The 27,434-nt window shown below is 45.4% G+C and overlaps 1 protein-coding gene across 2 annotated transcripts in view; it reads right to left on the bottom strand.

Moving 5' to 3' along the window:
• OTUD7B (OTU deubiquitinase 7B) overlaps positions 1-19,210 on the bottom strand; it is a 60,223-nt gene extending 41,013 nt beyond the window's left edge. For both annotated transcript variants that reach the window (XM_055131346.1, XM_055131348.1), the window contains exon 1: positions 18,864-19,210. The gene's annotated coding sequence lies outside the window, so the exon portion shown is untranslated. The remainder of the gene's footprint in view (positions 1-18,863) is intronic.
• Positions 19,211-27,434: the final 8,224 nt, after the last annotated feature.

Below are 27,434 nucleotides of genomic sequence, written 5' to 3'. Positions count from 1 at the left end.
CTGCCATGCTCACAGTCAGTTTATACAGGCTTGGACGAGCCTCACCCATGAGTGAATCTGCTATAAAATCATTCCAAATTTTAGAATTCCTGGAGCATCTCATACTTCACACCACAGATGTACCAAGAGTAGCACACAACATTTGATGGGGGTTAACCAACATGTTAGTAATCTCTTATACAAGGGCTTACAGGCCCCGGGAAGAAATACAACAATATTCACACACTTTCCTCTAACGAAACTTTATAGAACCATTTTCAGTGGATTATTCATAACAAGCAATAATTAATACAAAATTGTTTCAGTTCTGCTTCAGGGGGCACGGTTTGGGATTTGGGGTGGAAACATTCGAAATACGGTGGTGGGAAGGTGCAGTGGTGGTGGGATTGGTGTTTGAATATTAAATGTAATGAATTATTGTGAACTTTATAAAAATAAAAAAATTTAAAAAGTAAAACAAGTAAGCATTTTCGATTTTATTAAAAGTCATTGTGTTCATCAACAAAAGCAGAGGAAAGCACTTAAGTGCCTTTTATAATTAGTGAACATTACTCACCAAATGAATATCAAGCTCTGCTTAAACACATCCACATAAATCATCTCATTTGCCTCATGAGCCATTCCCCAATACTCCTCCCTAGTATTAAAAAGTTCTAACATTTGCAACCTCGATCCCACCTAATTCTTGAAATGTGATTCCTACTGAAACCCAACTCCTTCCATCTCAAGCATGTTCTAATGTTTTTTTCTGAGGTGAGGCTGGCATCACCATCCAGGAGATGGCTTAAAGAACTGGAGATTTTGCATGGAGTCCTGGGTTTGATCTCCAGCACTCGGAGGCTCAGCACTGACTGCTGTCACCACAGCTCCCCCCAAATAAATCCTTTTGTCTATTTTTAAGCTCCTTTTGGGGGGAAACAGGAGGCTGGGGAAGAGGGTGGTGGTGCTCAGGGCTTAACCCTCTGAGCGGTGTTCAGGAGACCAGATGGCATGCCCATGATTGAACCTGGGTTGGTCACGTGTAAGACAAGCACCCTCCTCACTGTACTATCACTAACAGCCCTGTTTTTAAGTTCTTAACTCCAAAGTAAACACTGCCTACCCAAGATATGACACAAAGTGATAATACCCATAATATTAACCAAATAATGTCTTGGATCACATCAGCTAAAAAATAAACTAGAATGATAACAAATTTCTATTTTAACTGAGCAAAAGATTAATTATAAGAATATTAATATTCTTGCCAACCTCAGGACTTTCTACTCCCTTTGTACATGGAAAGCACTCTTGATCTGAATGGACTGCAGACAGCAAGTCTGACCTTAGAGTCATCAGAGAGAACTAGGGAATGGGAAAAAATTCCAACTGGTATGATTACATTACAACGTTAACAACACATTACTCATCATTGTGCTACAAGAAAGAACTTGCAAGTGGGCAAGGAACATTCAGGAAGCCAAGGACACAAACAAGACTCCCTCAGTCCTCAGAGCACATACCCAAATGCCACAGCAGGCCCCTGTGCAGGCCATGCCCAGGTATAAGTGGGCAGAAAGAGAGGAGGAAGGGAGGGGACAAGAAGAAAATCTGCCTGCACCAAGGTGGTTTCTTTCTTGGAACTCATGAAGAACCACTTTGACAAAGAAACATGAGTTCCACCTATTTTTCTAATGTGATGTAATTACAGAGAACATGAAACATAGTTAAATGGCAGCAAAATGCAGTAAATGGTTTCAGACACTTTCCTGGAATACATCAGATGTTCCTATCTCTAAATATTAGCTCTATTGCTTTCTTGTTTTCTAACTTTGGGCAAATTATTCTACTCTTCAGTGTCTTAGCAGGGACTTCATTTGACAGGTACTACAATGACCTTAGAACTTTATTTTTTTATTTATTTGGTTTTGGGTCACACCTGGCAGTGCTCAGGGGCTGAGCTCTGCACCCTGGCTCTGCAACTTAGGGGTCACTCCTGGTGGGCTTGGGGAACCATATGGTGCTGGCCACTGAACCCAGGTATCCTGTATGCACACAGCATGTGCTCAGGCTCTGTGTTCACCTCTATGGTCTGAAAACTACTTAGCAGTGAAAACCTACCCTGATTTATATATACTGAGCACTTTAATACTCATAACAATTCCATGAGATAGTCCCATGGGGATCAAATCTGGGTTAGCCACAGGAAAGACAAGTGCCCTACCCATTGTACTGTTACTCCGGCCCTTGTCCTTAGCACTTTAAATACTGCCTAAATATTTTGAATGGATTCATCTATAAACAGGCATAAGACTATCTCATGGAATTGTTATGAGTATTAAAGTGCTCAGTATAAAACAGGGTAGGTTTTCACTGCTAAGTAGTTTTCAGACCACAGAGGTGAACACAGAGCCTGAGCACATGCTGTGTGCATACAGGATACCCGGGTTCAATGGCTGGCACCACATGGTCAGCTGAGCCAGGAGAATCCCTGATAAACACTTCATGTGGCCCCCAAACCAAAACATCAATCACTGAAATTTAAAACTAGGAAAGCTTTCTTCTCTTTAGTTTCCAGCCAGGTCAGAAGTTTCAGCAGAAAAATCCCAGAAAGGATGAAGAGAAGTTAAGTAGACTAGAGGCCAGGCATTATCAGATGTTTATTGACTCGGGAACTCATCATAAAATCCAGGATATTTAATCTTGGCAGCAAAATAAAATGCCAGTGCCAGACTCTTACAGTAGGTAGATAATAAGTGTCAGTTGAGCCAGAAAAAGCTATTTTGGGTCTTCAAGTATCTGTTACTAGATAAAAGCCTGGTAGAAATGAAAAAGAGAATCAGTCACATCTTAAATATACCTGACTACATATTTTAAAACCAAAGAGAAAGGATTTTTTAGAAGGCTATTCTCTAAAAAATTTCCCGTTAGCAAAACCACTCTATTGATTGGCAGCATTTACTGCCCTTTCAAGCAATATGATCTCCATAAGTGAATGGAACTGCTGACGGGGCTGGGGGGTGGGGTGGGGGAGAGGATATGCTTAAAAACTGGGGTCTAAAAATCTTTCTCCCTTTACTTCAAAGACAAATGGGGTTTTCAGGACTAACTCCCCAACAGCAGTCACCAGCAGCCTATCCCCAGGAAGAGAACTGTTTTGTTTCATCTCCAAAACTGGGGGTGGGGAGGGAAAAGAGCATATTCATTAGGACCCAAAACTTGAAAAATAACCTTACCTGACTATGAAGAACTGAATCTCAAACAAAGACAGCTCTAGAGGTCTTGGGCACTCTGATGGTAGTGTGGAAAGGTGCACCAAGACCACAAATGCCAGCACCATTAGAAACAACTCATTGATACTTTATTATTTTATTAAGATAGCTCTAAAGCCCAGAGAGACAGAACAGCAGGTAAGCTCTTGCCTTGCACCTGGGTTCAATCCCTGGCACCCCAGATGGTCCCTCAAGCTCACCGGGAGCTATGCCTGAATGCGAAGCCAGGAGTAAATCCTGCGAACCACTGGGTGTGCTGCCTTTCACCACCACCAAGGACAGCTCTAAAATACTGGGATCTTTTGCATTAGGAACAGGGTAGGGAGCAGTACACACATTTCGTGTCTAAGTCATAAATGTAAAGAGCAGGTGGTCAAATCTCGCCATAAAGTATTCCTCAGCACCCCATTTCACTCCCCAGGCATCTGCTTGTGTTATTTAACCACTTAATCAGTAGCACCTCCAGTTAAGCGAAAGGATATAAAAGAAAGAGCACTGAGGAAATCAAAAGAATGGGCTGGGCCCAAGTTCTACCTCCTCGTACTAGTTGATACTCTATATTCCGTACTCACTGAGAATGCTGGGCTACACTCAATGCTCTTTGAGATTTCCACTACAAGCCCTTGGCGCAAAGGTATCAAAAACAACCAATCCAGGGGCCAGAGCAATAGTATAATCAGTAGGATCTTTTGCCTTGCATATGGCCGACCCTGGTTCAAACCCCTAACACCTCATATGTATGGTCCTGAGCACAGAGCAGTTGTGGCCCCCAAACAAAACAAAAACCCAACCATCTCAATCCCCAATAACTGAGACGGGTCATCTGTGTATTATCCTTTCCTGTATTATTTGACTGTTTTCCAAAACTTCCCTTTCTCTATTACCATCATTCTGAGGTGATTCCTTCCTGGAATTACCTCAAATACAAACTGACATATACAATTCCAAGTTTATGGATTTTTTTTAGTTTTAGACTAAAACCTTTGCATGAAATATAACAGCCTAATTTCATCTTTCTCGAGCCAATACCATGCTTCAGACTGGCAGCTGATGGGTTCTGCTCTAAACAACCTGGGCTCAACTCAACACTCCTGCTCAATGCTTTCCTCACAACACTGGCAAACACCTTAACCACTTTACTTTTTCTCCAGCCCGGCAGTAAATGTTTGCTTTTTTACTTATTTTATACAATTATACACCCAGGGCGCATAAAAATTTCTTGGGCAGCGGTTGGAGCAATAGTACAGCAGAGCAGATAGGGCATTTGCCTTGCACACAGCTAACCCAGGTTGAATCCCTGGCACCCCATATAGTCCACACACACTCCTGAGCCATGCAGAGCCAAGAATAAGTCCTAAGCACTGCTGGGTGTGATCCCACCTCCCCCCACCTCCAAAAAATTTCTTGTGCAAAAAGGGGCTTCAAGAGGAAAGCCTAAGGGGCTAGAGCGATAGCACAGTGGGTAGGGCGTTTGCCGACCTGGGTTTGATTCCCAGCATCTTATATGGTCCCCTAGGCACCGCCAGGAGTAATTCCTGAGTGCAAAACCAGGAGTAAGCCCTGTACATCGCCGGTGTGACCCAAAAAGGAAAAAGAAAAGAAAAGAAAAGAAAAAAATAAAACCTAAAATGCCATGCTCTTTCTGTTTATGTCCTCACCTGACAGGTCTTCTGAGCTTGTAACTATTACTTTTTCTGTGGCTCTCTATTTGTTATTCATATACTCTATTTGCACAACTATTATTAAGGTTTTATGATTATACTGCTGAAGCCTACAGCGAATAATAAAACAATAAAACGTATGCTGCTAATGCCTGTACTACTACCTTTGGAAAATCATTTAAACTTTTCCAGGTCTCATTTCTCTTAAAATGAACATATGTAAGTATTCCTTTAGTTTTAAAATGCTGTATGGTGGTATACAAAATACGACATATCCTATTATTATTATAATAATGCTCTGGCCCCTGGGCTCAGTTATTCAAAGTTTTGATTCTAAGACACACACAAACCCAACTATCTCCTATTAACTCACTGTCACTGTCACCATGGGCCCACTGTTCATCGATTTGCTCGAGCGGGCACCAGTAACGTCTCCATTGTGAGACTTGTTACTGTTTTTGGCATATCGAATATGCCACGGGTAGCTCAGACTGCAAATTCCAAGTGTCAAATTTTCCTCCTACTTGTTTAATTTATTGATTGGGTAACACATCCTTAGCATATCCTAAAAAAACTTTTTTGTTTCTGGGCAGGTGATGCTCAGGGCTTACTCCTGGCTCTCCTGGTTCTGTGCTCTGAAATCACTCCTGCCTGCTGGGGGACCACGTGGGATACCGAGGATTGAACCCATTGTGGCCACATTTGCAAGGCAAATTCTGAAGCAAATGGAAAGTCTCTGTATGGTCCCTGTTGACTAAATAGCAATGACCAAGTATTCTTCTCATCCTTTGTACTGAACATTCCAGAAAATAGATTCTAACACTCAAGCAGGTGAGCTTCCTGTTCAAAGCCACAAACGCTCACAAAGGAACCCCAAAGAGAAGTGAACTCTTGACAACAGATGAGAGGCTGCTGCCGAAAATGTTTCTGTTCCACGTGTTATGTTCCTGGTCTCATCTCAATCCCTCACATCAGACGATCTTTATGTAAATACCAAGACTTGCTATAAGGAAGCCTCTGAAGAATTATTTTTTCTTTTTTTTTCTTTTTGGGTCACACCTGGCGATGCACAGGGGTTACTCCTGGCTCTGCACTCAGGAATTACTCCTGGCGGTGCTTAGGGGACCATATGGGATGCTGGGATTTGAACCCGGGTCGGCCTCATGCAAGGCAAACGCCCTACCTGCTGTGCTATCGCTCCAGCCCCGAATTCTTTTCTTTTCTTTGGATGGCAGTTATTAATGATTCCAAAGGCACTCACTCAAAATGACCCTGACTTTTCAATGAACCATTTTAGAACATAAAACTAATACTTTCAAAGCTGAGTTCTATATATGTTTTCCAAGGAGCGCTGTGCTCCACACACGGTTACTATTCAAGGTTTATACAATCTGGAAGGATGAAAGGAACAGAGCAAAGCTTCCTGAGCTGTTAATCCCACCCTTGCTCCCCACTCCTGCTTCTCAGTCTTCTTCTGCAGCATCTGCTAACTCCTGCTTTCTATTCTGCTCCTCGACTCTTTCCCCTGACTCTGGCCTCCCCCAACTACACCTTATCCTAAGAAATATACAGGAAACCACACAATAAGAATCTGGGTCTTTCACAGGAACGAGGATTCTCACCCTCGTTCCTGTGAAATCACCAAATAAAATTAAGAGTCAGATCTTACCCAGACTCAAGAGGAGACATGGGGATGGCAGGTGGTGGGGGGAAGGAGCATTCACTCAAAAATACTGTAAGCTCATAAAAGCCAATCAGACCCATTACTTGTGGTTAAGGCGTATTCCCCAGAGAATACTGGTCAACTTACAACCCTTATGCATTCCTCCACAACCTCTCCAAATATCCTAAATGCGAATAAAAACCAAGTTTTTTAACCAAAATCTGGGCTAAAGATAATTATAGGTTACAAATTAAAGTTCAGACATGCATTCTACAATTAATGGATTTGCAGTGATCCACTTTCAAAAGGTTCCTCACAATGTTCTTCAGAGCCCCGAGAGGAAATCAAAAGTTGATGTATTAAGGTTTAAGTATAAAAAACTGCTGATACTTGACTACAACAAAATGGTAATTTCATAGCGTTCGACTTAATATTTAATTTCTTTTTGGCAGGGAAGGGAAGCAAGTCCAGGAGGCTGAAGTGATATTATGTCATATTCTAACATTCCAGAATTAAAAGCTCTGAAATATTCTGCTGAGAGTAGTCTGGTCTCACCAATGGCCACGGCATGGCTGAACCCAGTAACTGGTGAACAAAGGATGGCCTTGGGCACACACTGCTTCACTGGGATGACATCACCAAACAATGCCCATTCCCTTTTTTCAGGGAGGACTCGCAAGCTTCTCCTTCAGGACACAAGTCCCGACTGACTTCAACACGTTATCTGTCCTGTCAGTGCTGAATGTTGCTGCACACACTTTACTTTTCGTGGATCCATTATAACGCTCAAAACTAAACTGTAGAGTAACATAAAGCTGTGTCTCATACTGGATTGAATAACCTAACTAAGCATCTGGTTACTCTGGTTAGGCAGTGGGGTGGGTCTTAGCAGAAGCAATCTCATCTACTTTTAAGGAGCTGACAGTACAGCAGAGAAGGCGTGCCAAGGAGGAAACCATCAAAACAGAAGAATATGCACCTACTACCACACAAACACGAATAAAATGATAGTGGGCTCAGAAATGGAAAAGATCATATTCTACAGAAGAAAAAAGATCAAGAAAAATTCTTAGCCTAGCATTTTTTTTTGGGGGGGAAGAGGTTTGGGGCCACACCTGGCAATGTTCAGGGAACCATATGGGATACTGGGGATTGAAGCAGGGTCAGCCGAGTGCAAGGCAAGTACCTTACTTGTGGTACTATCTATCTCTCCAGTCCCTGATGGGTCAGCTCTTTTGAACAGGACAAGTAGAAAGGATAAAGGCTGAACTAGGCTGAAAGATGAGGTGCTTAAATAATGGATCTGTGCAGTACACATAGAGGAAAAACAATGTTGAGAGAAAACTGCAAACTTGACACTGACAGGAGCCAGAGAGATAATATGGTGGGAGGGCGCTTGCCTGCAGAAAACACATTCAATCCCCAGCGTCCCATAATGTCTTCTAAGTCCACGAGGAGTGATTCCTGAGCCCAGAGCCAGGAGTAACCCCTGGCTCACCGGGTGTGGCCCCAAACCAAAAGCAAGGAAAAAAAAAAAAAAAAGAACATTCACAGCATAGGTTTATAGAGGACTTCAAAACAAAACTACATTGTCAGTAAATGTATTAGATGTTAAAAAAAGGATAAAATATTAAGTATGAAACATGACATGGATTGATACATATAAATTCAGACCAGGAATCATTTCTCTAGTAAGAAAGGTGAATGGACTAAGGCTTTAGCTCTGTTCACAAATCCCAGTTTAGAGAGCAAGAGGTGTTAGACAGACAGGACAAACAGTGACAGCTGGGGCCAGAGACACAGGACAGCGGGAAAGACAGCGGGAGAGCCTTGCACATGCCCAGCCTGGATTCAGTCCCTGATACCCCAGCCCTGCCCAGAATAAGTCCTGGACACTGCCAGTGTGGTGCCAAAACAAACCAACAAATAAAAAGCAAACAACAAAATATTAATAGGCTACTGAAAATCTTGTTTATGGACTCCAAATTGGGTTTATCCCCTAAACTTTTTTTTTGGCTTTTTGGGTCACACCTGGCGATGCACAGGAGTCACTCCTGGATCTGCACTCAGGAATCACCCCTGGCGGTGCTCAGGGGACCATATGGGATGCTGGGATTCGAACCCGGGTCGGCCTCGTGCAAGGCAAACGCCCTACACGCTGTGCTATCGTTCCAGCCCCCCCTAAACTTTTCTAATAATTCATTATTCAATTTTTTTCTTTTTGGGTCACACCCAGCGATGCACAGGGGTTACTCCTGGTTTTGCACTCAGGAATTACTCCTGACAGTGCTCAGGGGACCATATGGGATGCTGGGAATCGAACCCAGGTTGGTCGCGTACAAAGCAAACACCCTCCCTGCTGCACTGTCCCTTCAGCCCCACATTATTCAAATTCTTAACTGAAGAAAGGGGTAGGTACCCAGAAGAACAGTAACATTATTAACACGGATAAAAAAGTGAGGGGCAGGCTTTAGGAAAACAATATGGATGCTTCCCCAAAAATTAAAAATTGAGCTCCCATTTGACCCAACAATACCACTGCTGGGAATATATCCCAGAGAAGCAAAAAAGTATAGTTAAAATGACATTTGCACTTATATGTTCATTGCAGCACTGTTTACAATAGCCAGAATCTGGAAAAAACCCGAGTGCCGGAGAACAGACGACTGGTTAAAGAAACTTTGGTACATCTATACAATGGAATACTATGCAGCTGTTAGAAAAGATGAAGTCATGAACTTTGCATGTAAGTGGATCGGCATGGAAAGTATCATGCTAGGTGAAATGAGTCAGAAAGAGAGACAGACATAGAAAGATTGCGCTCATCTGTGGAATATAAAATAACAGAGTAGGAGACAAACACCCAAGAATAGTAGAGATAAGTACCAGGAGGTTGGCTCCATGGCTTGGAAGCCAGCCTCACCTGCTGGGGTAAAAGGCAGCTCAGATAGAGAAGGGAACACTAAGTAAAATGTGGTTGGAGAACCCGCGCGGGAAGAGAGATATGTGCTCAAAGTAGACTAGAGACTGAACACGATGGCCACCCAACACCACTATTGCAAACCACAATACCCAAAAGGAGAGAGAGAACAAAAGGGAATGCCCTGCCACAAGAGGCGGGGTGGGGGGGATGGGATTGGGGGTGGGAGAGATACTGGGTTCATTGGTTGTGGAGAAATGGGTTCTCGAACATTGTATGAGGGAAACACAAGCACAAAAATGTGTAAATCTGTAACTGTACCCTCACGGTGATTAAAAAATAAATTTTTTTTAAAAAGTGAGGGGCAGGAAGTCTCCCCAGAATGGTAGGGAAAGACTTGAATAATTCAGCTTCAGATGTACACAATCCTTTAGATCTGACTTCCTCAACACATGATTCAAAAAGCTAAGAACAGGGTAGGGTAGGAGGCTGCAAAAAGGACAAGAAGGAAGATTTTATTGCCACCCAAAATCAGATATGAGGGCAATGAGAACCACCTTCCCACATAACACAAATGCCACTGGAACCAAGTCATCGCTCCTCAAACAAAGCCAAGGAAATGTCCAGCCACACAGGAATTCAGATGTGAGTAGTTCTGTTGTGCCTCCTCCCTTCCCCCACTCACAAACAAAAACAAAATGTACCCTTGCCCACTTAAGAAAGAATTAAGAATTGGCAGCTGTGCAACAGCGGACAGTCTGCAAACCCAGGGCTTCTCTGGAGAAGATGCTGACAGGGTCCAGCGAAAGGAGAGAAGAAATCAGTGCCCGGGTAAATTCTGAGGAAAGCTTAACAATGGGGGGACCCATCCTTGCCATTTTTTGTGCCCCAACTTTTCCCCAGGGAGTTTAAGAACCTTAAAGGCTTTTTCTTATACTGTTCTGTTTTTCTCCAAAGTGACTTAAAAAAAAAATCCGAATTCTCATTCAGCATTTTATTGGATATATATATATATCCAAGAGAGTCTCTTGCCCGAACACCTGGCTGTCTTCCCCGGGGCCCCTCAGAGGGGATGGGCTCCAGCTACCCTCCCCACCCTGAGCAGAGCTCCCGGCAACCGAAGACCACCAGAACCTAGCTACAGCCATGCCCGAGGCCCCTCTCCACACGTTCGGAGAGGCCTCACGCATGAAGGTACCGGCAGAGGAACCCAGGTGTGTGTAATCCCATCAACGGCCAACATCCAGAGAGACTTAAAAGCAAGCTCTCAGAAGTGCGCGGCCGTATCTTGTAGCCTACTTCTCCCTCTGGGAGAAACTGGCAAGCTTCTGAGAGTTTCCTGCCCACATGGGACAGCCTTGCAAGCTTCCCATGGTGTATTCATATGCTAAATCCAGTAACAAGCTGGCTCTCATTCCCCTGATCCTGAAAGAGCCCCCAGTGCGACATCGACATCGTTGGGAGGGCCGAGTAGAGATAGACTTCTAAGATCTCAGGGAAAGTACGAAATGAGAGGTTACTGAGCCCTGCCCGAGAAATTGGTGATTAACGGGATTTCGTGATCGTGATATATATATATATTTTTTTTTAATTTGGGGGGTTTTATGGTCTTTGGGGGGCTGGAGCGATACCATAGTGGGTAGGGCATTTGCCTTGCATGTGGCCAACCCAGGTTTGATTCCTCCGCCCTTCTCAGAGAGCCCAACAAGCGACCGAGACTATCTCGCCCACTTGGCAGAGCCTGGCAAGCTCTCTGTGGCGTATTGGATATGCCAAAAACAGTAACAAAAAGTCTCGCAATGGAGACATTACTGGTGCCCGCTCAAACAAATCAATGAGCAACGGGATGACAGTGACAGTAATGGTCTTTGGGACCACACCCAGTGGTGCTCAGGCTTACTCCTGGCTCTGTGCTCAGGGATCATTCCTGGCCAGCTCCCGGGGAATCTACGTCTTGCTGGGATTGAACCCAGATCAGCAAGTGCCCTACCCACTGTAATATCTCTCTCTCCGGTACTCAGCACTTTAAACCCAAAACAATTCCCCTTCATAAAAATCCAACAAGACTTAGAACACCAGACAGGAAAATTTAGAACTCAGGTATAATAATAATAATCCTTGCGTTCTTTTTTAAAGATAAATATATTTTTCTTCTGTGCCCAATTATCAAAGCCTATTTCTTTGAACAACAGTTTTGCTGGGGTTGGGAAAATGGCTTCTTGGGCTGGAGCTCAGACCGGGGGCTCACAGGGACCCAGGCCTAATCCCTGGCACCTTCTGGCCCCCCGTGCAGCACCCAGAAGAGCACTGGTGGCACTGAGCACCACCGCGGAGTCCCAAAATAAATTTAAAAGTTGTTCACTTGCATAACTTAAAATGAAGCTGAAAAGAAAATAACTAAAAGAGAAGAGCTGGAAAGACAATATATCTTGACACTCAATAAAACAAATATTTTGACATACTTCTACCACTGAATCATCACAGCTAAAGAATCCAACAGGCCATTCACACCACTCCAGGGCACCCATCTGCCCAAGTCCCTGTTCAGTAGTCAGCAAACCTAGAGGAGGGGCTGCTCAGTCTAGACTAGCCACAGGAACAACAGGATGGAATGACAGAAGTCAGTGTGTACAAGCAGTGTGGCAACAAAGAATCAACATGCCAAGGAGTCAGAGAGATGACTAAACTTTATTCATCACTTCCCATTACAGCCACTTAAGACTCAATTCCAGAACATGCTACCACACTACATCATTCTGTGATCTGGGGAAATACCCTACCGTTCATCTGGAAATGAATGAGGGACGTAAGAGAGCCAACAATCCCTCCGGCTTTCTGCTTCCACAATCCTGTAGTCGGTACCACCCAATACCCGTATTATTGCTAAAGGTAATCAAGGTGTTTCTTTTCTTCTTCTTCCTTTTTTTTTTTTTTTTTAAACAAAGTCATCTTCTTTGTTTCTCCCCAATCCACCCTACACATCACCAACAAAATCTTTCTGGAACACAGAACTACCAACCAGTCAGGGCTTAAAATCCCTTCCAGGGTGCATCTATCTATGCAGCACACAATAAAACTGCCTGGTGCCACCTTCTGCCTTACCTACTTCTCCAGCCTGTCTTCTGAACACAATAATCACATCAAAGTTACCTGCACAAGCTGGGCAATTTTGCTCCTTTATGCTTTTGTCCATGCTGTTTTCTCAGCCTGTAACGCACTTCTTCCTGTCATCTGGAAGGTACATCTTTAACTCATCTTTCAAGACTCAGCTCTAATTTCACCGCCTCTGGGGGGCCCTTTCCAAATTCTGCATTTCCAAGGCAGAAGTGACCTTTAAGCCCTCCTGCAATATCTGAATTGTAGCATCTACCACACAGCATCCCATCCCAATACTGACACACGTGTCCTCCTGCTGCATCACAGTCTTGTACTAGCAACCAGGTACAACTCATGGATCCTCAATGCTCAAAAGAGTGGTCATAGGTAAGAGATCCTGCCCAGGAGACCTGCAGGTAGAGGCACAGAGGAAGGAAACAAGCACAGAAGGCAAAGGAAGGGCTGAGCGAAAAGCGGAGGTGGGCTGGTGCCGAGTAGCGCAGTGAGGTATGGCCTTACTTACGGTCCGTCTTCTGCATCTCTGCTAACAATCTGTAAACCTTCAGGCCAGAGTGACACAACAGTGGGGAGGGCACCTGCCCTGCACATGGTCGACCAGGGTTTGATCCCTTCCCAGAGTCCCATATGGTTCCCCGAGACCACCAAGACTGATCCCTGAGCACAGAGCCAGGAGTAAGCCCTGAGCACTCCCAGGCACGGTCCCAAAACAAAAACAAAAACAAAAACAAACCAAATCAAACCTCACCTCCAAACCCAGGAACCCCCTTGAGTACCCACTTGAATACCATACCACCAGCAATGATCCCTGAGCACAGAGCCAGAAGCCCTGAGCATCGTCAGGTATAGTCCAAAACCCAAAAAGAAATCCCCCACAGCCTTCACAGCAAGGTCGATTTCTCTCTCCCAATCTTGTTCCTTCCCTTCCTGATCCCACCCCTCCCACTGCCAGCTCATCACCTTTCGTTTCTCCACCTAGACCATGTACCCCAAGGTATCCAATTCCTGCCCTAGTCAAAATTCCTCAGTGATCCACTATTTTCCATCATCTTAAGTGAGATCCCACCAAGCCCAGCTCCGCGCCAACAGGGCACCCCTCCACTTGCTCCCATATCCCGTTCAGCACCACCTCAAAACCATTGTTAAGAATATTCTCTTCAGGGGCTGGAGCAATAGCACAGCGGGTAGGGCGTTTGCCTTGCACGTGGCCGACCCAGGTTCGATTCCCAGCATCCCATATGGTCCCCTGAGCACCACCAGGAGTAATTCCTGAGTGCACGAGCCAGGAGTGACCCCTGTGCATCGCCAGGTGTGACCCAAAAAGCAAAATAATAATAATAATAATAATAATAATAATTAATAATATTCTCTTCAAGGTCCTGGTGATCCCTCAGCTCTACGATGCAATGACTTTGTTTTCTTTTCATCCATCATTACTAAATTCATCACAGTCACTTAGAAGTAACACCTCAAAAAATTTGAATTCCCAAGGTGTTATTCTGAAGTGATTTCCTACCCAAATTCATTTCCTAGAGAAAAATTAAAGGGTAAGACATGAGCCTAAACGACATCATTGAAAATAATCCTGTGGAAATTAAGATTTCTGACAGCCCACATTACTGGAGGCTCAGAAATACCAAGTACTCCTGACATAAGAGGCAGAGAATAATCCTGAGATCGTGATGTCACAAGTACACAGTCTGGTGATGAGGAGTTGGGAGGCAGGAAGAAAGCAATGAAAAACTATGGCAAATGCGTTAAACATTAACTAGTTAAATGTGGACACTTTCCCATTAAAACAAAATTTTTTTTTTTTTTTTTTTGCTTTTTGGGTCACACCCGGCAATGCACAGGGGTTATTCCTGGCTCATGCACTCAGGAATTACCCCTGGCGGTACTCAGGGGACCATGTGGGATGCTGGGATCCGAACCCGGGTCGGCCGCGTGCAAGGCAAACGCCCTACCCGCTGTGCTATCACTCCAGCCCCCCAAATTTTTTTTTGATTAGCCATGTTTTCAAACAAATTTACTTTAAAAAGAAAAATCTGATTTTCAGTAGAATTCATATTGGGACAAGCCTCTCCAAAGCTCAAACCAAGGACCTGACAGGTTTGAGGCAAATGTCTAATTACTGAGTCGCATCCCCAGCCCTCACCCTGAGTTTCCGAGAGAAGACTCATTCAAGTCATGACACAGGCATCAACCGCAAATGGCTCTCACACAACTCAGAAGCTACACTAACCCCACAGTTTTTGAAGTTCGGTTTTCATTACTGTACTTAATAGTCCATCCACAAACTGATTATTCATCTTTATAGATTTCTAAAGCAAAATCCTTAGTCCAAGATGCCTTCAGTGCCCTCGCCTAACCACCTTGTATGACAACTTAAAAACATATTCACTCGACTTCAATATTGAGTTCCTAAACAACAAAATTCACCTGGTTTTTAAAAAGTAACATCTTTAAGCCAAGAACTTACTAAATTCTGAATTACCAAATGGATCCCAGTAACAGCAGAGATAAATGAAAATTAAATGTATGAATATTCCTATCCAGCGGTAATCTGGAGACTTCCCCATGGGAGTGGGTACTGTGGAGTAGGGGCACAGGCCGAACTCAGAAGAGCGAGTTAGGTGTGTGCCTGTACCAACTGCACCAAAGCACCGTTTTCTGTCTGATCCCTGGAGTTCAGGAGGACCCAAAGTGAAGCCGAAGAATCCAACACATTCGCACCTGCCTACCTCTGGTCCAGAGTTCCTGGAGCAGAGGACTCAGTGCTTCTCATTAAATCCAGCCTTTGTTCCAGGATCTACAATACTCCACTGACATTTGCACCCAACAAAGTCTGGCCTCCAAGTACCCACTGACCTCTTGCCTGTTCTGCCCATGACTCGACCGACCCACAATCAGTGTGACCACCAGTGATTCCCCTCACAGGCACAACTTTAGTTGTTCATGAGACCACAGGACCTACACATTCCACACTTTTGCCGGAAGAGGAGCTTTTCCTTTATGGTTATCCCAGCTCTCTGGACAACATGCAGATTTGATAAAGAGATCGCTGTCACTGTCATCCCGTTGCTCATTGATTTGTTCGAGCGGGCACCAGTAACGTCTTTCACTGTGAGACTTATTGTTACTGTTTTTGGCATATCCAATAAACCACGGGTAGCCTGCCAGGTTCTGCCGTGCGGGCGCGATACTCTCGGTAGCTTGCCGGGCTCTCTGAGAGGGGCGGAGGAAACGAACACTGGTCGGCCGTGTGAAAGGCGACGCCCTACCACTGTGCTATCGCTCCAGCCCCATTGATAAAAGAGATGGAGAATGAAATTGTTCAAGGTCACAGAGGAAAAAGTAGAGCTGTGATTTGAACCAAGTACCAATAAGTAAACAGCCCACGTCTCTCTCTCATTATTATGATTACAAGCTTTGACATTTAGGAAGCAGAATATACACAAAACTGTCTAATGTGCTATAAATGGCCAGAAAAACAAAGAGGCAGGCAAGGGGAAAGGGGTGAGGGGTGATGGGAGGGAACCAGGAGACACTGGTGCTGGGAAATGTGCACTGATGGAGGGATGGGTGTTGGAATACTGTATTACTGAAATCCAATCATGAACAGCTTTGTAATGCTCTAAAAAGATAAATAAAAAGTAATAATCTTGGGGCTAGAGTGATAGCACAGCGGGTAGGGCGTTTGCCTTGCACGCGGCCGACCCGGGTTCAATTCTCAGCATCCCATATGGTCCCCTGAGCACCGCCAGGGGTAATTCCTGAGTGCAGAGCCAGGAGTAACCCCTGTGCATCACCGAGTACGACCCAAAAAGAAAAAAAAAAAAAAGTCATAATCTTTATCTGTCTTTCCATTTATATACCACATTTTCTAATTCTACCGGTTTCAAGAGCAAGAACACCTGTTTTTACACCTTGCATATCCCCTAAAAGCCTGTTACTGGAATATGGAGGCTACTTTAGTCATAGGAATGTTGAATCATTTGTCCAGCAGGTATATCTTAATTTAAAAACTCAACTCCCTTCTATCATATTAAAAAATCAACAAAATTCAGGCATCAACTAAAATCATGCTAAAACTCCCTCTGCATATAGCTGTCCACTATACAGGTTTGCAGCATTTGAATGTATAAGGCGCTGTGGAAAAGCTTCCCATTCACTGGTACCATAGCACTAAAGTCCCCAGACAGCGGCCACTTCAAAGCATTGTTTCGGGATTTGGCCATTGCTGGGGTGAATGTTTTGTGGTAAAAAGGGGGGCCCCTTACAGTGTCTTCTGCCAGCATCCTTAGCAGGCTCCAGGCCAGCGCTCTAATATATTACCAAGTGACAGTGTAGTGTCCCAGAGCATTCTGGAAACTTTGTATTCTAGCCACTGAGTTACTCCATCATAATTCACTTGGTTACACACACTGCATCTCCGAAATCCACACAAAGCCTCCTGAAAACTGATATAAGTGCAGGCTTTGAGGTGCACACCCTTAACTTGAGGCTTATTCAACCTGTTTCAATCCCCACTCCCCTCTAACAATGAATTTTACATGTAGTTCAACTAGGAAGGCTGGTTTCTACAGAGAATGAGCATATACCAGATATCATCATTAATACTGACACCAACCAATTTACACATTAAAACAATTAGAGATTCTGGGAAGGTATGATTTTTTTTTTTAAAGTTAGATCTTTCATCCTCCAAATTAAATCTTCTTTCAGTAGAGTCCCAAAAGAAAGTGATTAAGGAACTTCAGGAAAATTTCCTAACTGTTGGTGACATGATTCCATCAAAGTTCAATTAACAATGAGCATTTACTCCTGATCAAGTGGCCGTGTTATCAGCAGACAACTCTTCGCTCAAGGTCTCCACCTCCAACCCCAGCCACCCAAGAAAGCATTCAGCATGAAATAAAATGGTAAGTCAGGCAACATAAAATTTGTTAGTTTGGGCACACTACCTTCCTTCCACCTTTCTTTCCTGCTTGAATACATAATACCTAAAGTGGCTGTTTAATTCTAAATTATTCATGTTAATGGATAATTACCGAAGGAAGGTGCTAGATAATCTGAAATGGAAAAAGAAAATTGAAAACGAATCTATTTTCGTTTAGGTCTATCTTTTCAGCATATTTACCTTTTCAATTACTACCAGCATGAGCTAATACGTCAATTCATTTGCCATCTCTAAGTACAGAGTAACTGGCCACTGAGGGAAGTACCCTAGGAGGTGGTCCAGTCCTGTGCTGGTGTTCAGCCCCCAAGAGAGCCCCTTGGATTTTGCTAATTGTACAGAGTTGTGCATCCTGCAAAACGGCAACAGACAGCACCAGCCCGCAGGTTACTACACTTTAGGAGAACCGCTAAAAAAAAAAAAACAAAACGAGGATGCAGAGCATGACTGCCTCTATTCTTTGGTGAATTATAAAGAGCAAACGCTTAATCTTAAATCGGATTCTTGGATCACCCAGCATCAGTCCCTGCGACCTCCTTTATTCGGATGGAAACGTCTGGAAGTTTTCTAAGTTGTGCAGGACCGAAAGGATCTCCAGAAACCTGGGATCAGCCACTCTTCTGGGCCTGCCGTACCACAAGCTTTTCTCCCTGCTCTGTCCGGTGCCCCCTTAGAAAGGGGTGCTGAGCGCCAGGGAAGGGCCCCAGTCTCCTCCCGGGACCCCTGCACACAAGGGAGGAGTCCACCACCTACAGAAAGGGCGTTCTATAGGCGCACCGCTCCGAAAACGCCAGAAAACCGGACGTCCAACCGCGCGAGCGCTGCCCGCCGGCCTCCGCTCGCGGGGCAACTCCCCGAGGAGTTTCGGGACCGTCTTACATAACCCTCCACCAAGTCGCCCCGACTACCGCGGCGGGCGCGGAGCCGGGGGCGGGCAGCTCGCGCCGCGGGGCTGAAAATACGAGGGCGCGGCGGGTAAACAAACCCCGGCCGTACCGTTAAGCTGGCAATTCCCGGGCGGGGCTCCGCGGCGCTCGGCCTCGCCGCGAGTTCCCGGCTCCTGAGAACTTTCTCCCGAAAGTTCCCCCGGCCCGCGCACACACGTGCACACCCCCGCCCGCCGCGCCGACACGCGACGCCAGCCCCAGCCCCGGCCCGCGGCCCGCGCCCCGTCCCTCCCCGACGGGTGGCGGCGCCGACGCGGGAAGGTAGCCACGGCAGGGGTGGGGGGACCGCGCGGGGCCCGCGGAAAGTTCGGGAGCGCGCGGCGGGAGGGCAGGGCGGGGAACTTCGTTACCCTCGCGACTCCTGGCAGGGCCCTAGGCCCGGGCGGAGCGCGGGGCCCGGCCGCGACTCTTCATTCCGCTGCGTGACCCCCGGCTCCGGCCGGCTCCGGCCCCGGCGGCGCTGAAGGAGGAGGCACCGGCGGTGGCCACGGCGGGGGCTCTGCGCGGGATCGGGACCAGGAGCCAGGCGGGGCCGATGCGGACTGGCTCCCCCGTGGCTTCCCGCCCGGCGCCTTCCACGCCCGGCTGCCACTCCGACTCCGGCCGCAGGTTCTGGATCGGCGGCTCTCGGCCGGCCGGCCGGAAACAAACGCCAGTTTCCGGCCGGAGCGGGTTGGTGGTAACACAACAGGCGAGCACCCCCCCCCACCCCCTCCCTGCTCCGCCCTCCCCGCCCCGCCCCGCCCGCCGCGCACCCGCCCCGCCCCTCCCCGCCCCACCCCGCCCCGCCGCGCACCCGCGCCGCCCCGCCCCGCCCCCGAGGCCCCGCCCCGCCCCGGAGCCGCGGGGTCCGGGAGCCGCCCCGCCGCAGCCCGCCTTAGCCGGCGCTTCACCAACAGCCGCGAGTTTGGGGCTAGCCGGCCAAGTCCCGGTTATTTCCTAGACCCCTGGTCGAAGGAATTCTTGAACTAGCGCTCTAGGGGGCCACGGTGGACTCTTGAGATTTTTAGGTTGAACCAGTTGGCTACGCCCTGTGGGAAGAAGCGTAAAAGGGAGGGATAGTTGGAGACTGCGAGGAAAAGTCTTCAGAATAAAAACGTTGGAATTCTAATTACTCCTCACAGTCGCACAGTCGTTTGGACCCACCACGGGAAAACCTGCAACTCTCAGACCAGTCTCCACCTATTATGCGCTCATAAAGTGAACATGCCCTTCTATACAATCAATTATGATGTCATATTGCCACATTTGCCTTAGATTACTAGTAAATCCATAATGTAGAAATTGTTTTAGTGATGTCTTTCAAAAGCATTACAGAATAATTTAACAGACATCAAATCCCCACTGTGTGCAACACACTGCGCACAGACGTTGGAGACACAAAAGTGAAAGTGACTTAAGACATTGAATTCGGGGCAGGAGCTATAATACAGCAGGTATGCGTTTGCCTTGCATGCAACTGACCAGGGTTTGATCCCCAGAATCCTATGGGGTTTGATCTGCATTTCATATAGTCTTCTGAGCACCTCCAGGAGTAGTTCCTTAATGCCCTGAGCATCAACCCAAAACCAAAAAGCCAAACCAAACCAAAGCCCCCCATGAGACTCCCGAGATTAAAGAATCTTACATTTTAGTAAAATACGTGGAACAATTCTATAGGGCACAGAACTCTCATATGTACTGTGTGAGTTACAGTGAGTTATGACTATGAAGGCATAAGCTCTTAAGCTGGTATCTGGTGTTGGATATTAACCCTAAGTGTTTTAGGCTTCATCAATGAATTGCCCCGTTTCCTCTTCCCTGAGAAGCTTACCATGCTCTTGCTAACATCCTTAATTTAGTTAAAGTTTCTCTCTAACCTTTCCTTTGTGCTTTACCTCTCATTGTCACAGTTCCCCACATCAGTCTTGGCTACTTACAAGCCAAAACTTTCTGGTAATTCTGGATTTTGTATTTGTAGTTAATTACTTTTTTTCTATTTTCCCTATAGCCTTTTCAGATTTTACTATAGAGCAATGTTTCTTGATTAAGCACAGAAAGACCTTAAGGCTATTTGGAAGTCGATTGACTCTGAAATATATCTACTGGGCATTTGTCATAATTACTTGACTCAGGCTCCAGTAGTTCCTAACACCTCAAAAGGGAGATCCTGCCATGGGACTGGACCCAAGGCAAGTGTTGCAGGCATTGATAAGAAGTAAACATAATTGTTTAACATATACAACTAGAGGGAAAGACAATAGCAATGTAAATGTTCCTGTGAGACAGAGTGTCTCCTTGAGTTAATCTCCCTAAGAGAATTGCCTCTGCCAAAGGTTTTATTTCTATAAATGACGATCATACCTATGTACTATATCTCAACTCCCCTTAGATGTTCTATATGTTGGGAGCTTTGAATTAAATGGACCATTTTCACCATCAGTCTATGGTCCACTGTCTCTTTGTCTCTCTGCTGGAGAGGACAGGAGCTCTCGGCCAGGCCACCGAACGCAGGCCACCGAAAGCAACAGCAACTCGCAGCACCCCCACGCTTTGTAAACTCACAGTCTGGGACCTAGCAAGCCTTCTTTCCTGCTTGTTGACTGAATAAATAAGGAAACTGCATACTGTTTCAAAAAAGCAAAGCCATTTAATAAATCTCTTTATGACAAACACAAAATTGGACCAACTTCTGCAGTTATCTGACCAAACAAATTCTGAATTTTGGACAGAGCATGTCTGGCATGCAGAGAGGCCCCAGGGCCATCCCAGCATCATTGTGGCATCCCAAGCAACATCAGATGTAATCGTGGTGGCTCCAAGCCCCTTCATGGAGGCCTCCCAAAAATAGATATTCTAAATTTGAATTCAGATTTCTAATACAAGGCAGCTAGCTAGTCTGCATATTATAAATGTTTATTGTCCAAATTGTGCCCATGGGGCTTTTCCCCCCCTTTTTTAGGTCACACCTGGTGATACTCAGGGGTTACCCCTAACTCTGCACTCAGGAATTACTCCTAGCGGTGCTGGGGGGACCATATGGGTTTCTGGGGATTGAACCCGGCTTGGCCAAGTGCAAGGCAAATGCCCTACCGGCTGTGCAATCACTCCAGCCCCACCGTGGGGCCTATTTCAAAAACAACATTAACATTATTTACAATAACACAAACAGCATGTTTTCATGTGCCCCCTCAGAAAGTTCATTAGAATGAACATATTAGAACCTATCTGTCCCCTCACTTCTTCCTGAAGTGTTCTGGTATGAGATGGAATGCAGACATTTTGGAATCATCTGGTGGAAGACTAGACAACAGCTAAAACACCCAGTTAATGAAGTGCTTTGCAGAGGCCAAGAAGACCAACCATCCAGGTGGCCAACAGAGCCATTTGACCTGGGGTGCAGGTGTGTGGATTCAGGTATGTGGAGGACCAGGGAGCTGTAAAAAATTACAAGACATGCAAGCGGGAGGGGGAGATGTGATGATGTGTGTTGTGTTCTGTTGTTCGCGGGCTCTTGGGGCAGTTCTTTCACGCGCCGCTCACGTTCGGTGTTCTTGAGCTGCTGTGTATGGACCAGATCGGGATGGCTCCTCCTAGTGCTCTGCTTCTGTGTGTGCTGCTGTGCTCTCTTCTGTCTGTCTCTCTATCTGTCTCTGTCTCCGTAGTATCTCCTCCAGTCTCTTCCGACCTCTCTCTGCCTCTGCTTCTGTGTCTTCTCTCCACTTCTGTGTCTTCTCCTTGCTTCTGTCTTGCCTCTGTCCTCTCCTTGCTGTGTCTTCTTCTGTCTGTGTTGTCTCCCTCTTCTGTTTCTGCTGTCTCCTCTTCTGTCTCTGCTGTCTCCATCCATGCTGTCTCCCACAGTCTTAGTTTATATAGCAATCACATATGGTGGTGACACAAAGGTGGGTTGAACATTAACAAGTCAACAAAGAAGGGTAATACCATTTCTCAAGGAGATTAACAAAAATCTCATCTAAGGAGATTACTCCAGATTACTAAGAGATCTGCTCAAGGGTGAGGTCCAAACAAGGGTGTGTCAGGGTGTGTCCCTTTCTTCCTTCCTCAGCTAGTAATCCACTTAAATAGTTTTAGTAAATTTACTTCTAATATTTCTAGCAATGTCATTCTGTATGAGCACAGTAAGAGATATAAACTTAAAATTTGGTTCTTTCTGAGGACATCTCACTATATTTCTAGACCCAGTTCTCAGGTCTGGTTAGTCTTCCTAACCCCATCAGGGTCCTAGTCTCGTTACTTTTGGATCATGACAGCATTTGTCTATGACCATGTTCTTAACTTATAGTTGAGTATTGTAGCGCTTTGGCCTGGCCCGTTTCGATGCCAGGGTAGCTCACAGCTTGCTCTGGGTCCATTCTGTCCCTCACTGGGACCCTGTTTTTGGGGTTCTAGGAACTAAGGACAACTGAGTCGAGAAAGCAGATGCCCAGGAAAAAATATTATTGGAGTCAATCAACTCCCAAGTTACAAAGCATAATATTAACTGTCTTCCTGTGTCCATACAGAAAGGACATTGCTTTAAGGTAAACTAAGTTCCCTTTGGCAAGGCTGAAAGGACAAACCCAATGTTATCCTACAGGGAGCCACTACCTCAGGTATGTAAAGCTTATCTGATTCTTAGCAACACATACACACACACACACACACACACACACATGCACAGACACTCTCACTGTATCACTATCATTTCGTTGCTCATCAATTTGCTTAAGCAGGCGCCAGTAACGTCTCCATTCGTTCCTGTCACGTTCAGGATCAGGGAAATGAGGCCCATTACTGTTACTGTTTTTGGCATATCAAATATGCCACAAGTATCTTGCCAGGCTCTGCCATGTAAGATTCTGCATCACTCTCTTCTGGAAGCTTTATTTTATAGTCTCTGGATCTTGGCCATTGATGAGATTACATGGCGCAGGGGGCAGTTTGTGGGTGTGACTGCCAAGCTACTGGAAAACTGGGGATCTGGGTGGAGGAGGCTCAATCCCGATCTGAGCAGGCTTGAAGATCTCAGTCACGGGTCCTGCATATCTGGGTTCCTCTGAGAACCAACAGAGGAACCCAGGTACACGCACACATATCACTGTATCACTGTCACTGTCATTCTATTGTTCATCGATTTGCTCGAGTGGTTGCCAGTAAAATCTCCAATCGTCCCTGTTGCATGCTAGCATAGTGTAGCCTGATGGTGTATTGGGGGCTCTTTCAGGGTCAGGGGAATGAGAACTGTAATTTGTTACTGTTTTTGGCATATCGAGTACGCCACGGATAGCTTGCCAGGCTCTGCCGTGCAGGCGGGATACTCTTGGTAGTTTTCCGGGCTCTCCAAGAGGGACGGAGGAAATACACACACATATCACTAATTTTGTTTTATTATCTTGTTTTGGGGTCACATCCGGCAGTGTTTAGGGATCATTCCTGTTGGGCGGGTGGGCTTGGGGGACCATATGGAATGCTGGGGATTGAACCTGGGTCAGCCATATACAAGGCAAGTGCCTTATCCACTGTCCTATTGCTCCAGCCCCAGATATCGCTGATATAAGCTACTGATTTCAGCAACAAATTTGGAGAGAGTAGAATGGAACCTGACACCTAAGGTGATTCTAACAGAACTCAACTGATCATTCTCACATCTTGTTAGCTAAATCTAACTCAGGAGGGACCAGAGAAAGAGTACAGTGCATAAGGAGCTTATCTTGCATGCAACTGACCTGGGTTTGATCCTTGTCACCACATGTGGTATCCCCCTCCCTCATCTCCCCAGCACCACCAGAAGTGGACCCTGAGCACTGACTCGGGAGTAAGTCTTGAGCACAGCCAGGTGTAGCCCCAAAATAAAACAACAACAAAAAGCAGTCTAACTCAGAATGACTGATTTAGATTTATAGATGAGGTGCTTCAAAAACATTCAACCTGTCTTTGGTTTCAGCTCCAAGGCCCTGTCAGGATGAGTTTATGCTCATCTCTTAACTGTCTTTTTGGTTTGTTTGTTTTTTTTTTTTTTTGGTGGGGGAAGGCACACTCAGCAATTCTCCTTTTTAAAAAAATTTTTTTATTAAATTTTTAAAATTTTATTGAATCACTGTGAGATAGTTACAAGCTTTCATGTTTGGGTTACAATCTGACAATGATCAAACACCCATCCCTCCACCAGTGCACATTCCCCACCACCAATATCCCGGGTATATCCCCCCTTTCCCACCCTCCCCCTGCCTCTGTGGCAGACAATATTCCCCATACTCTCTCTCTACTTTTGGGCATTATGGCTTGCAACACAGACACTGAGAGGTCATCATGTTTGGTCCATTATCTACTTTTGGCATGTATCTCCCATCCTGTCTGGTTCCTCCAGCCATCATTTTTCTTAGTGATCCCTTCTCTATTCCATCTGCCTTCTTCCCTCCGCTCATGAAGCAGTCTTCCAGCTATGGGGCAATCCCCCTGGTCCTTGTATCTACTGTCCTTGGGTGTCAGCCTCATGTGATGTTATTTTATACTCCACAAATGAGTGCAGTCCCTCTAGGTTTGTCCCTCCCTTTCTGACTCATTTCACTTAGCATGATACTCTCCATGTTTATCCATTTATAAGCAAATTTCATGACTTCATCTCTCCTAACAGCTGCATATATCCCATTGTGTAGATGTACCAAAGTTTCTTTAACCGGTCATCTCTTTTAGGGCACTCGGGTTGTTTCCATATTTTGGCTATTGTGAACAGTGCTGCAATGAATATATATGTACAGATGTCATTTCTACTGTGCTTTTTTGCATCCTCGGGATATATTCCCAGAAGTGGTATTGCGGGGTCATATGGAAGCTCAATTTCTAGTTTTTGAAGCACTATCCATATTGTTTTCCAGAAAGGCTGGACCAGTCGGCATTCCCACCAACAGAGAAAGAGCATTTCTTTTCCCCCACATCCATGCCAGCACTGGTTGCTTTTGTTCTTTTGAATGTGTGCCAGTCTCTGTGGTGTGAGATGATATCTCATTATTTTGATTTGCATCTCCCTGATGACTAGCGATGTGGAGCATTTTTTCATGTGCCTTTTGGCCATGTGTATTTCTTTTTTGAGGAAACTTCTGTTCATTTCTTCTCCCCATTTTTTGATGAGGTTGGAGATTTTTTTCTTATACAATTCTATTAGTGTCTTGTATATCCTTGATATTAATCCCTTATCAGATAGGTATTGGGTAATATTCTTTCCCGTTCTGTGGGCTCTTTCTGTATTTTGGTCACTGTTTCTTTTGAAGTGCAGAAGCTTCTTAGTTTGATGTAGTCCCATTTGTTTATGTTTGCTTCCACTTGCATGGTCAGTGCTGTTTCGTCCTTAAAGATGCTTTTAGCTTCAATATCATGGAGAGTTCTGCTTACATTTTCTTGGCTACCCCAGCTATTTTATGGGAGTTGTTCGCCTGTAGGATTATTTTTTAGCCTTTTAGTTTGATCCTGTGTTTGCTCTGACTATTGAGATGTGTTTCTTGCAGGCAGCAGAATGTTGGGTTCAATTTTCTAATCAATCCTGCCATTCTGTGTATTTTAATTGGTGCGTTTAACACATTGATGTTGACAAAGATTATTTATATGGGGTTTTGTCCCATTTTTCTGCTGAAGTTTGGTGTATTTGAGGGTCCTGACTTGTCTTAAAGTAGCCCATTCAATTGTTCTTGTAACCATGGTTTTGAGTCTATGAAGTTCCTGAGCTGTTGTTTATCTGTGAAGCTGTGTGCTGTTCCTTCTGTTATAAATGACACTCAGCAATTCTCAAGGCTTACTTCTGGCTCTGCTCAGAGATCACAGGGTTCAGGGGTCCCTTTGGGTTGCCAGGGATTGAACTCAGATCAGCCACATTCTAGGCAAGTGCCCTCCCTGCTGTACGATCTCTCTGGCCCTATCTTTCTAGGTTTTTTTTATTTTTATTTTTTTATCTGAGGCACTGCTCACAATAGGATTTCCTTCATAGTCAGCCCACAACCTCCCCACAGTGGACCCCACCTTAAGACCTTCCCAATTTGAACTTGCTATCACAGATGTAGCAAGTGCAGGCCTTGTGCTCACAGGCACACTCCAGGCCTGGTACAAAGCAGACTTTTTATTTTGGGACCATGACCACAAGAAGTTGCCCAGTTTGAAAGCTGGCCCAAGTTGCCAGTCAAATGAATCTGAGTGACCACATTTTCCAGGCTTGCCTGAACATTGAGGGTCCAGAAAGTGGCAAGGCTTCTGTGGCTTTGCCCCTGTTTCCTTGCTGTGGCCATCCATATTGTTGTTATTTATGTAATTGCTCAATGAACTGCTTGTTTGGGGGCAGCCCCGCTGTGTGGGTGACACTGTGGTCAGCTGGGCTGAGAGCCAGGCCACCTGGGTTCTGCATCGCCGGCCCCTTGCCTACGGAGTGGCTCCTTTTTTATTCCTGTGTGGCTGTCTTTCTGCCTAGAAACCAAGGGCTTTGGTGACATGCAGCCAGGCATGTGGGTTGTCACACTGCTGATGCTCAGGAGCAGCTGTCAGATGTGTCCTCCGAAGTCAGACATTGCTGAGGATTCTTGGCTGGCCCACCAGAGAAGAGTCAGGAAGTAAAGTGAAAGCATCAGAGAAAACCCTCTCCATGTGGCCAGGGCCTAGACCTGACTGTGGTTTAGCACAAAGTTCTTTCACCTCAGAGATCTATTTTACTCTCCCTTTAGCAATTCTGAGCTGCTCCAAGGAACTTCCTAAACTTTCACTCTTATACAAGAGCACAGTAAACAAACAAGATAAACATTTCAGCACTGGAAAATAGATAATAGAGTAGGGGGAAATGTTCAGGTAACATTTCCTGCTAAACCAGGAAAAAACAATAGTAAATTTATGCATTTGTTATAGAAAGTCAAACCAAAATAATTTCTGTTTCACTATTACAGTATAATTCACACCAACAGCTCTGT

Source organism: Sorex araneus, chromosome 3 (genome assembly GCF_027595985.1).
Source record: "Sorex araneus isolate mSorAra2 chromosome 3, mSorAra2.pri, whole genome shotgun sequence".
Classification (NCBI taxonomy): Eukaryota; Metazoa; Chordata; class Mammalia; order Eulipotyphla; family Soricidae; genus Sorex; species Sorex araneus.
Note: the sequence above shows the minus strand (reverse complement) of the source record. Positions and strands in the feature narration are given on the sequence as shown.